This window comes from Haliotis cracherodii, unplaced genomic scaffold, assembly GCF_022045235.1.
Source record: "Haliotis cracherodii isolate W230 unplaced genomic scaffold, xgHalCrac1.p SCAF_6, whole genome shotgun sequence".
NCBI classification, from domain to species: Eukaryota; Metazoa; Mollusca; class Gastropoda; order Lepetellida; family Haliotidae; genus Haliotis; species Haliotis cracherodii.
The window spans coordinates 42,909,635-42,922,428 of record NW_027266319.1 but is presented as its reverse complement, the minus strand read 5'-3'; the positions used below and the strand labels follow the sequence as shown (position 1 = coordinate 42,922,428).

Here is a 12,794-nt window from a genome sequence, read left to right as displayed (position 1 = left end):
CTTAGGGATTAGCTGGGCATTTAATAGCTGGACCAACAACGTACAGCATGACTGACGCCATTTCTCGCAAATACGAAAACAACGGAGATAGCTCCCGTTTGAATTTAGAGTGACGTCCCTTTCCCAATATGAACCACTGATAATGCGGTTTCTCCTATTTTTCTATCAAATCCTATATTTTGCTACATTTTGCTATATTTTGCTACAAGCATTTGCTTGCTTTTCCTAGGGTACAAGATTCTTGGTGTGTGGAATTTCTATGTATAGGATTCCTATTGGAGACAAGATATTGTAGAATATGTACCCTGGTTTCTCCATTTTTCGACGGTGTAAGAGAATAATGTCATCGATTGCGGACTAATCAAAACCAAAACGTATCCTTTCATAATCCATTTATCAAGTGTTTAAAACAGCTTACTTTGATTTGTTTATATATATTTTCGATGTTTCTCTCCGCCGGTGCAGCGATCGATAATGGCCGACCTATATTTGTGTACACACAAGTGACGTCACCATTTTTCGACGACAACGTGTTACGCACGAAAAGTTGGTATTGTCGAGTAATGTATGGAAATATTTACTCACCATAAATCGGGAATGCCGACACTGAGTGTTTGTCTTCATATGAATACTTGTAGCCTTTCAAAATCAACTAAACTTTGCAAATAACAACGTATATACAGTCTGAACACCATCTAGGCTTTATTCCTCATGTGATGTTGGCTGACAGTGGGGACAAAAGAATCGCCATGTCTTCGTACAAATCGTTCATGCGTGCAGAACTTCAAGTGCACCCAATGTCCACATGTAGGTCTCGTGCACTGAGCCCAATTCACAAAAGTTACATTTGTGCATTGCCTAAGTTCATCCGGCGTGAATTTGTCACAAACACAACACGTTTCACCATCTCCACTGTCGTCACTGTCGGAGGATTGTGAATCTTCAGTTATCACTGGCACTTGTCTAGGTGTTCTAGCCTTTCTTTTCCCCTTTCCTTTCGATCCATTTCCTTTTCCTTTGCGCTCTGTGCTTTCCTTTTCAGTTGTTATTTGATGACTGTTGATTGAAGTGGGCTTTATTTTCTTTTGTGCTTCATGATGTTCAATAAGTTTGTTAGTAACCTCATCTTCAGTAATGGGCTTCCCTCCAACGATTTTACTGATGGTTTTTCTGACTTTGGCTGTCTGGACATTCTCTAGAACCTCACCCCCTCTCTTCCCTAAGAAATCACGGGCTTGTGACAAATCTCCTGCTACTTCACAGAGTGTCTGCTGCTTGAATGTCATGGCTGGTGCTACTGCCTCATCTGTCACAACGTCTTTGTTATATGGAAAGATGCCAGATCGTCTGAATGAAGACAAGATGTTGTTGGGTGTTAATGTGCAGGCCAAAACTTTGCAGGCAATCTTGCAAACATCGTATCTGGTGATAGCTTTGCCTCCTGACTCTCGCAGATGTCTGTGGCATGCAGCTGTCCATCCAGCTTCGACAGGTCCATAGCACCCAATGTCGAGCGGTTGCAGCAGGTGGCTTGTATGAGGTGGCACGCAAATAGGACTATGTTGTGCTCTTTCGCCCATTGGATGAGTCCCAGTGAAACATGGCTTCTGTGTCCATCATACAGAACAAACAAAGGAGAATCAGCACTGTCACTTTTAGCATACTTCGCAAAGTGAGTCTTCATGTAACTATTGAAGATATTAGTGTTGGATCATCCAGTCTCTGAAACAGTTCCATCAGCACCTGGTGTAGCTCCTGCCATCAAATCTTCTCTCATCCGTTGGCCAGGAAAAATGAAGAATGGTGGGATCGAACTGCCAGTCGCACTCACGGCACCAATCAAAGTTACTGTTTTGAACTTTCCAGTGGTTACTGCCTGGGGTTTACACTTCGACGATGATACTATTTTAGGAGGTGTGATATCGGTCTGTAAACCTTTCTCATCAATGTTGAAGATGTCTTGAGGTCTGTCTTGGAAACTGTGCTTTTTCATAATCTTGTCTAGCTCGATAAAATAGCTATCAACTGACTGCCGAGTAGCACATCTAGCTCTGGCGTATTCCAGTTTCCTGGGCTTCAGCACGCGAATATCAGGCCAACGTGAAAGAAAATTATACAGCCAACGTAAACTGAGAGGCGTGATTCTGTCCCTGTGTCCTAGATGGTGAGCATAATCAGTTGCCAAATTGATTGTTTCATGTCTGGTATAGCCGTACCCAATCTCACTCATGACTTTAATGTGATCAACAAGCAGGGACCCCTCCTCTTGTGTGAACATAGTGGTTTTGCCAGATTTAACGACATCAGTATGGATTCTGCCTCTCACACGATCTTTCAAAGTAGTAATAGGAACCCCCCACCGTACTGCAGCTTGCTGAACAGTGACATTCTCCTCCAAAACTGTAATATATGAGTTGTGTAAGTCTTCCTGTGTATAGGACGACCTATATGACCCTCGAGCTGAAGGAAGTGGCTGCAAGTAATTAAACCCATTTATTGTACACAATATTTACTGTTTTTTGTTGCTATATCTTGCTATGTGACTCTTTTCAATTACAAAGAACACTGGTCGCGTAAAAGTAAATCTAACTGATGTAGGAAGTCAACAACGTACTGTTAAGTTCAGTAAGGATGGCCCAGTCAAGCTTCCGTACTTTTTTTAGCGGTCTGACCGTGACGTCATTAGAAAGTGTGTATTTACTGAGGCCATTGACAAGTGCTAGCAGACGATTGACTTTGGTGGGATTTTGACCGACTGACTTGATGAAATCTGACATTAAAAGTGAAGACTTTTTGGGAATAAGTAATGCTGGCTTTATATGCAGTGTGGTGTGTATTTTTTGTTTAACTTACCTTACGAATCTCCATTATCGGCAAAATTTTGTTTGCGAGATGCGGGGGTCGGGTTGTTGTTGACAACTCCCTGTGACCTCTGACCTCGCACGTGTTCTCGGAAAATAACGCGATAACATCGGCCGTCGAAAAATGGAGAACGTCGAATAATGGAGACGGGACGATATACAATGGCGCGAAAGAAAAATCTATCTGAAGAAGAGTTGGAAGAAATTCGTGCCCTTCGTGGAAACATTTCCATGGAGGATGCAAAAAGAAACTATGGTATTGGGGCTGGGAGGTTGTATAGAATATGGAAAAACTCGGAAAACCCTGTAGAATGCACGACACAGGTGGAACCATACAACCCTATAAAGCGTGTGTCTCGCGAAGATATATTGGGAGATATATAGAGAGTATTGTTGGATATACGAAACAATATTGCGAAGGAGAAAGAAGATGTAGAAGAAGAATTGGAGTCCTTGGAAAAGAATGTAGAGAAAGCGCGATGGTTTGCCAAATACACAAATATAGCGGGATATATTCTCCTTCCAATTACTACGGAGGAAAAAAGAAGCTCCCATTATTCCATCGCAGGACCCTCCCACAAAACCGGATGCTTTTCGAATGCTAGAGATTTTCCATTTGGATATTTGCTGTATAGTATAGAATAGAAACAACGATGGAATACACCCAAGAAAATGGTATCCAGAGGATCCAATTTTGAAACTTCTTTTTGCAAAAATGTTCCATATACTGGAATTTCCGATCCATCTGTTGTTTGTAGAAACAGAATAGTCCTTTCCAATCCTCGAAATATACTTTTGGCAAATTTTCTACATGTATATTCTCCTTCCATATCCAATGCTTTTGTACATTCTTTCCATGCTGGTGCTTTTTCTATATATTCCATGGAAGAATCTTCCACTTCTTCTTCGAATTTGTCTATCTTTGTATTTGCTGCTAGTAGTTCTTGGTTTGGTGTTTTTTCTACAACTAGTGGATTGTATTCTATTTATTTGTTCTCGTTGTTGTAGAATGTTTTTGTTTCTTCCACGCGCAATTCGTCTCCTTCTACCATGGGCGATCTTTTTGTTCCAAAAGGCAATAACTCTCCTCTTGAAATGATATAAGCGACGGTCCAAACTGTCGCTTCCGGTCTGGTTCCCGGATCAATGCGCGCTGCGACAACTACTGACATGTAGAGACGGAGCCAAGCTAAAGAGTTGTCCTGTTGCACCTTCGTTCAAAAACGGTCGTTTACAACTGAATATTTTTAACTAGCACATATTTTGTAGTTTATTATATCAACATTTGTTGAGTCTTCAACTACAAGACGAATTGTCACTATGGAATATAGCGGGGAAAACGTCATGGAAAATGGTATATTGCCACGGTGTTTTCTACGTCAGAAAACAGCGAGGCATTCTGTCAGTCTGGGCTTACATATTGCATCGATGAAATAATGCGAACTCATTTTATTTATCAGCCTTTGTGTTATTTCCCACAACAATTCAAGCATTCAAATCACAACAAATACTACCATGGACTTCAATTTAATAAAATTAGTGATACGCCAACATTTGCAGCACACAGACATCTTTGACAGGCCTTTACCAATGATCTATATAGTAAGTTTACATCCGTGCCTTTACACATATTTTAAAAATAAATAACGTTCAATATAATAAAACAACTTATTTTAAATGTTACTTTTTATATCAAAATCAAAGTTGCATCTGAATATTTAAATTTATATTATTTTTTTAGAAATAGGCCAAATGAACATCTACCATGCATCTATTAAGCACCCAGTTACTCAGTTGCAATATACATACTAGTCATCATACTTTGAAATAAGAGATTTACCAATATTATTCTGCCCTTATAACATGTGTCCCACCAGGGCTCTGAGTCATCACAGGTGTTAATTCATTCATCCATCATTTCTTACAGAATTCTGATACTCATGCTCTTAAAATAGTAGTAAATTACAAAGATTTGTCCCAACAAACAACATATCATACTAACTACCCCACAAAATGTGTATGATGCATACATAGATCTAAATCATAGTTTTATCTTCTTGTTTTAGTAACATAATATTTATTTTAATGTTGACAAATTATTTCCCATACAAACCCACACACTACCCTGCTGTATCTAAGTATCCTGGTTTTCATTCAACAGTACTTCAAGACCTGTAGTATTAAGTATATTTTGTAGATATTATTATCATATAGCAAATATGAATTTAGAAAGTTTTTCATCAAATCCTCTGATGGTTAAATAAATGCAAATTGAACCCCTCAGTCATTCCATGTAGATAAATGGATTTATTTATGTTATTTGTTTTTGAATATAACAGATTATACTTACATATGTTACAGTCAGTGTCTATAATCGGACCCAATACGTATTTCGACCGAAAATTTCAGCCAATATGCATTTTCATTAATTCATTATTGCCTGAAAAATAGGACCGGATTTTAGACAGACTGGCTGAAATGAATTAGACTGCATTTAATCTCCTCAATTTAATTTGGATCTATTTTGATCTTATCAAGATCAAAGTAACTTATGTAAGAAATTAAAAATGTTTTCACAATGAATTGTTTGATTCTCCAAACCTGAAAGAATACCAGAGTCCCCTTTTTATGTTACTTATCTTTATTGGCATAATATACACTTCAGAAATAGATGACTGCTAAAAAGTCATGCATGTGTAATCAAATACTAGTACACATGCACAAGTGTACCAAGATATTAAATAAAACAAATATTTGTCACAAAGTGACGAAATGTCCCCCGCCTGTATATACACCATAGTAACAAATATGAAGACAATCCTGCGATTAGTACTTGAGATATCGCGGCATCACCGTTTTCCAACTCCAAAAGCAGATTTGCCTGCTGTGACCTTGAAAATGGGGTCAAGGTCACCAAAACCGACTGGTGTCTGCGGAGTCATATATATGGTGTATATACACCATAGTTCCAAATATGAAGACAATCCAGTGTTTAGTTCTTGAGATATCGCGGCAACAAACAGGTGGGACGTACGTACGGACGTACAGACGTACGTACGGACGGTCGTGAATACTATACTTTCGCGCGGCGGGGGACAATAAGAGTCATTTTGCAATGCAGATATATTTTGGTGTGAAGAGAAAAAAGAATAACATTAATAATTTGTTTATGTTGGAATTTGAAACATCAGATTAGAACAAGGAAACATAAAAAGAAAGGCCTAATGAAGTTAAGAATCAGCTTTATCTGTGTCACAATCATATTATTATTGTCAATGCAAACTGGATATAGACACTGCATTGTTAATAGGCCCAATCAACATTATAGAGATTGACAATTAGTATGAATATATTGTTTTATTTTATAAAAATTGTAGTTGGTACAAATACTCTTGAATATGTATTTTAACTGAAATATAGGGTCCTCTGTCTCTGAAATCTTTTTTTCTACTTTGTAAAATTCAAAAAAGGCCAAAATGATATATATCTTTCATTGATCATATTGAAATGTAATCATGGTAGTATTTGGCAACAAACAGCCACCGTTCATACATAAAATCCTTTTATACAACATGCACCAATTAAATATCAAAACAGATTTCAGTTATTTCCATTTCTTTTATTTTGAACATTGTATCATGATATCTAGTCGATGACATAATTTTACAGTGCCTGTTACTCTTACAATTTCTTGAGGACATTTCTCATTGCTCTCTGTTATATATCTGACAAATACTTACATGTGTTGCTGTCAATATTCACAACATTGAGGCAACGTTGCATAAGACCATTTCGCGTACCGTATCGCCTCACCGCTGTACTTACTGAAATGCATGCATATGATGTAGCCTGCTCGGCGATGCTACAACATAGATATAGAAACGTATACAAAATCTACTTAATTTTTAAAAGTGTGATATTCATACATTAAGGGCAACACTTTCAGTACCGATTGCAAAACGTCAACAAAGCGACCTGGGATGAACGATGAGCTGATCTCACCGCATCGCTTCGAACGCCTATCTAGTGGTTAACTATACAATATAATCAGTCTTGGTCATCCCTGATGTATCATTAAATCAAAGAACATTTATTCCCGGGCATGAAAATAGATAAATCATTGTTTAGGCGAAAAGATATACTGTCCACACACAAGCGTGACCGTTGCCGACAAAGGTGAAGGTTATACTAGTTAACTGTCTATAGGCGTCATAGTAACATGTAGTGCTCGTATCGCGCATACCACATGCGCCGTCAGTTTACGGTTGGACCGTCCGGCACACTCCGTCGCTGTGGTGACTCAGCATAACTATGCTAGCTGGCTGCCGGCCGCATGGAACTCTGGGTAGGAGAGTGACCGTCCGGGTCAGCGCACCTAGCGGGTTAGTGAAGGGAAGATAAACTGAAAAAGATCGCCCATTATCAGATGTATTTATTATTAATTTTATTGTGTAATAAGAAAACAAATGCCAAATAAATGGCTTTTCATGTGAATAAAATCCAGAGGCCAAATGTCAGAATCAATGACAGACCCTATCATTAAACACAATTATTAAGGATACTAGACGTTCAATAATTTCGCTAAACCACCATTTCACAATGGGAGAAAACGGGGCATAAACGGCGACATTTACTTCATCAAATTTGCTAAAATAAAGATGCCAATGATATTTCATTGACGTGGTCGTTTAATTCCATGTATTATGTATACGATTTCGTGATAACAGTGAACTGACACGAAATATTAACGCTTATATCACTGTTGAAAATGGTGTGTGTGTCATTGTTTACATTCCACCGATGTGACAACCACTTTCGAGTCTCGAAACAGCTTAAATAATGTTTTCCTTCACTAAAACTAACAACGGACGTTGACGAAGTCATTTAGGCTAGTGGGCTCACATTTGTCATTGCTTTGCATGGGTATGACATTATATATTGTTCTCATTTTGTAACAAGGATGGGAAATATCTTTATAAATCATTTAGTGTCACGTTAATTCCACGAAAGGCACACAAAGTCTTTGAAGTTTGAATAACGTCATCATAGCTGACCACACTAGTTTTGCAAAAATAGTTACAAAGCAAGAAACTTAGATCTACTTCAAATATCATTAAACACAATTATTAAGGATACTAGACGTTCAATAATTTCGCTAAACCACCATTTCACAATGGGAGAAAACGGGGCATAATCGGCGACATTTACTTCATCAAATTTGCTAAAATAAAAATGCCAGTGGTATTTCATTGACGTGGTCGTTTAATTCCATGTATTATGTATACGATTTCGTGATAATAGTGAGCTGACACGAAATATTAACGCTTATATCACTGTTGAAAATGGTGTGTGTGTCATTGTTTACATTCCACCGATGTGACAACCACTTTCGAGTCTCGAAACAGCTTAAATAATGTTTTCCTTCACTAAAAGTAACAACGGACGTTATTATCGTGACATACATTGCATGAGCATTCATGAAAATGCTAAGAAATATTTTTTTACCACCCGTTTTTTTTATAGTAAATACATGGCGTGTCCGCCATGTTTGTTCTTCTAGAGGAGGCGGCCTTTGTGCAGTCATTGCCTTAGCGCCAGCGCAGCATACCCAGGGAACCAGGCTGGTGGGCCCCACATTTGTAAATCGCTGGGCTTCATTGGGTTGACGAAGTCATTTAGGCTAGTGGGCTCACATTTGTCATTGCTTTGCATGGGTATGACATTATATATTGTTCTCATTTTGTAACAAGGATGGGAAATATCTTTATAAATCATTTAGTGTCACGTTAATTCCACGAAAGGCACACAAAGTCTTTGAAGTTTGAATAACGTCATCATAGCTGACCACACTAGTTTTGCAAAAATAGTTACAAAGCAAGAAACTTAGATCTACTTCAGATATAATTTACAGAGGCAATACAACTCATTCTACTTTTTCCAGTATAACACATCAATCTAATCATTAAGTTTTGGTGGCGATATATGCCTGAAAATATGTCTACACTAGAATTGATCTCGGACATGATACAACCCTCAAACTTTTCCGAGAACTTGTTCCATTAAAGGAATAACTCATGAATATTAATGACCCCACGACCTAGTTTGGCGATGTTCGTAGAAGTGAGTTCTGCTGTATTGTCATCGCATTTGTACATTCTAATCCAATTATAAGTCATAATACTTATTTTAAACAGACAAAATAGCAGTTTGTAATGCGGGTTTGTTTACGTAGTATATATTCTCACCAACAAGTGCGTTTAGTTTCGAATGTGGGCCCGCCTTGAACTTTCGATTAGGCAAACGGAGTTAGCTCCCTTCTCGAACCACCGATAATGCGGTTTCGCCAGAGACTGCATTGGTGCATGTTTTACACAGCTAAATCGAGCCCTGTTATATGACATCATTTATATGTGTCAAACTGGATACAGAAACACGTCAAAGGGGTCATTAATACAAGCTATGTCATCTCTTTATCAGCCGAGTATTGAACATTGTTCACTAGTTGGTGCAATCTTTTCTTCATTGACCTGTCAGCATTACTTTACAGTTAGCATCCCAAACAGTGAAAACTGTACCTTTGCCAAAACGTACCGGAGATTGTAGTAAAAACGGTTCAGGGATCGGATATAAGACGGACCAATTTTCAAGAAAGATGAACGACCAGGTGTCTAAACTATGTTTTCACTTTATTCGTAATTAATGCAGACAAAAAAATCTATAAACGCTAATCTTATATATAAGCGTTAATTTTGACTTTATTAATCAGTTTACATAATCTTTTCAAAGTTTAGGGGTTTAGGCTAATATTCGCTCGTCATGGGGAAGGCTCCATTCCTCACAAGGGATGTGAAGCTCATTTCCTCAAAGTGGCACGTAAAGTCATATAGATCTGCTCACTCTTCCACTCACAATTTCTTCTCTTTTCAGGGGCGGTCGGGTAGCCTAGTGGTTAAAGCGTTCGCTCATCACGTCGAAGACCCGGGTTCGATTCCCGACATGGGTACAATGTATGAAGCCGTGATATTGCTAAAATATTGCTAAAAGCGACGTAAAACCTCACTCACTCTTCTCTTTTCAACAATTTAAAGCATAGTTATTTTTTTCAAGCATTGTCTGGGACAAGTTATTTTGTTCGATAAAGTTCCAGGCACAAGGGTTGTATGGCGAATTTTTATTTTATTTCTCTCAAGAAAGTTAGGGTCAGTCAAACTTTCACCAGAGGATTCTCTCAGTGAACTCCTCGAAGATGCCCATCACAAAACATCAGTTTGCAGGAAATGTAAGGGACGTGTGGCTACGAAAGGAACTAAAACAACTTTCTCAAATTCTTCACAAGTCCAGAAGATCTCACAGCAACCCCAGCCTTACATACAAGGAGACTGCCAGATCGACAACAATCCGAGCCAGTATGTTCGCGATTACCCAAATATTTCTTACCAGAGCCAGAGAGCCAGAGGCTGTCGACGAGGTAGTGGCCGTTATTACCAGCAAAGCAGAGGCACTGGCAGGGACCAACAGCAAGCTCGGTCTGAAGGTATCCAAGTTGCTGCATATCTGAAACAGTGTGCTGAGTCGGGTAGTAGAAGGATATGATAACGGCTCATCTGACCATTTGCAACTCCAAGATTTCCCCCACATAATTGCTGATTGTGCCGTCATTAAAGTATCCATGGGTTGGGTGGACACTAATTGCCTTTTAGAATGACAGAATCAATAGTAACCGCCATTACAGAAGTTTTTAAACCGGTTCATTAAACCACTTGATATTGAGCTTCACAAACAGCAAGGATGCCATATGTGCAAGACATTGGACATATCGAACTAGGCAGTGTGACGCTGGGATGTGCAGTTGCTAAAAGGTGAGGTGAAATGGGGTTTAACGTCGCGTCCAAGATTATTGCACTTTTATAGCGACGTGCATGCACGTGTGTGTGTGTGTGTGTGTGTGTGTGTGTGTGTGCTTGTACTAGTCCGGACTGATGCCTATTTATAGTACTAGCACACTTAGATACCATGCGGCAGTTTAACATGAATACCCCACTCAGACAGTATACTGACTCCGAGCCGACCAGTCCTTGTTTTAGCACCTTAATGCCGGGCGCCAGTCAGGGGAACAACACGTACCACCCTTTAACGTTTTTTGGTATGACGCAGACGCTCTACCTCTAGGCCAAGGAAGCTGTAGTCTTGGTAGTTAAGAACAGTTTCATGAAAACATCTCCTCGACGTTAAGGTAATGATTCAGAATGTACGTGTTTGTTGACAGCATGATGCTCATACACGTGTTTGTTGAGAGCATGATGCTCATACACGAGCTTGCTGAGAGCATGATGCTCATACACGTACTTGCTGAGAGCATGATGCTCATACACGTGCTTGCTCTCGATGCTCATACACGTGTTTGCTGAGAGCATGATGCTCATACACGTGCTTGCTCTCGATGCTCATACACGTGTTTGCTGAGAGCATGATGCTTATAAAAGTGTTTGTTGAGAGCATGATGCTCATACACGTGTTTGTTGAGAGCATGATGCTCATACACGTGTTTTGCTGAGAGCATGATGCTCATACACGTGTTTTTTAATGTGAAGAGCGCTTGATAATTGTTAAGCTATTAGGTGCTCATAAACAACACTTTTGTTCAACCGTAAATAACGATTGTACCCAAGAGACGAATCAAAACCGAGCCTTCGGCATGACGAACGAATACATGGCTCAGCACACATGGTGGTAACTGCTTGCCTATTTGCTATAGGGTCAATGGTAAACACTACCACAGACTATTGTTTCAACCAGCGATTTAAAGCTCTTGGTATTGAGCTTCTCCATCAACAGGCTATGGTTTTGAGATACCATTCAATGAATATATTGAACTGGATATTTGGACGTTGGTAACAATTCCTAAAAGAGGAAGGGGATAGGTGCCGTGAATATAAGGGATGAATGAAATAAAGGTATGTAGGACCACGTGCAAATTCAAGACCTTGGAAATAACTCTCTCCCCTCTCCCTTATTACTAGGGCATGGTCCAGGCTATTTTTCTTTTCAGTAGGGCATGACCTGTTATACTCCTTTCACTTGGACATGACCTATAATGTACTCCTTTCACTTGGTCATGTCCTATGTTGTATTCCTTTCACTTGGACATAACCTATGTTGTACTCCTTTCACTTGGACAAGACCTACGTTGTACTCCTTTCGCTTGGGCATGACCTATGTTGTACTCCTTTCACTTGTTCATGGCCTATGTTGTACTCCTTTCACTTGGTCATGACCTATGTTGTACTCCTTTCACTTGGACATGACCTATGTTGTACTCCTTTCACTAGGGCATGACGTATGTTGTACTCCTTTCACTTGTTCATGGCCTATGTTGTACTCCTTTCACTTGGTCATGACCTATGTTCTACTCCTTTCACTAGGGCATGACCTATGTTCTACTCATTTCACTAGGGCATGACCTATGTTGTACTCCTTTCACTAGGGCATGACATATGTTGTCTTCCTTTCACTTGGACATGACCTATGTTGTACTCCTTTCACTTGTTCATGGCCTATGTTGTACTCATTTCACTTGGTCATGACCTATGTTGTACTCCTTTCACTTGGACATGACCTATGTTGTACTCCTTTCACTAGGGCATGACGTATGTTGTACTCCTTTCACTAGGACATGACGTATGTTGTACTCATATCACTAGGGCATGACCTATGTTGTACTCCTTTCACTTGGACATGACCTATGAAGTACTCCTTTCACTAGGGCATGACCTATGTTGTACTCCTTTCACTAGGGCATGACCTATGTTGTACTCCTTTCACTAGGGCATGACCTATGTTGTACTCATTTCACTTGGGGATGACCTATGTTGTACTTCTTTCACTTGGGCATGACCTATGTTGTATTCCTTTACACTAGGGAATGAACTACGT

General features: G+C 39.4%; 1 pseudogene; it reads right to left on the bottom strand.

Annotated features, from left to right (window-relative positions):
* Nucleotides 1-695: 695 nt before the first annotated feature.
* Nucleotides 696-2,233, bottom strand: LOC139446443 (uncharacterized; annotated as a pseudogene).
* Nucleotides 2,234-12,794: the final 10,561 nt, after the last annotated feature.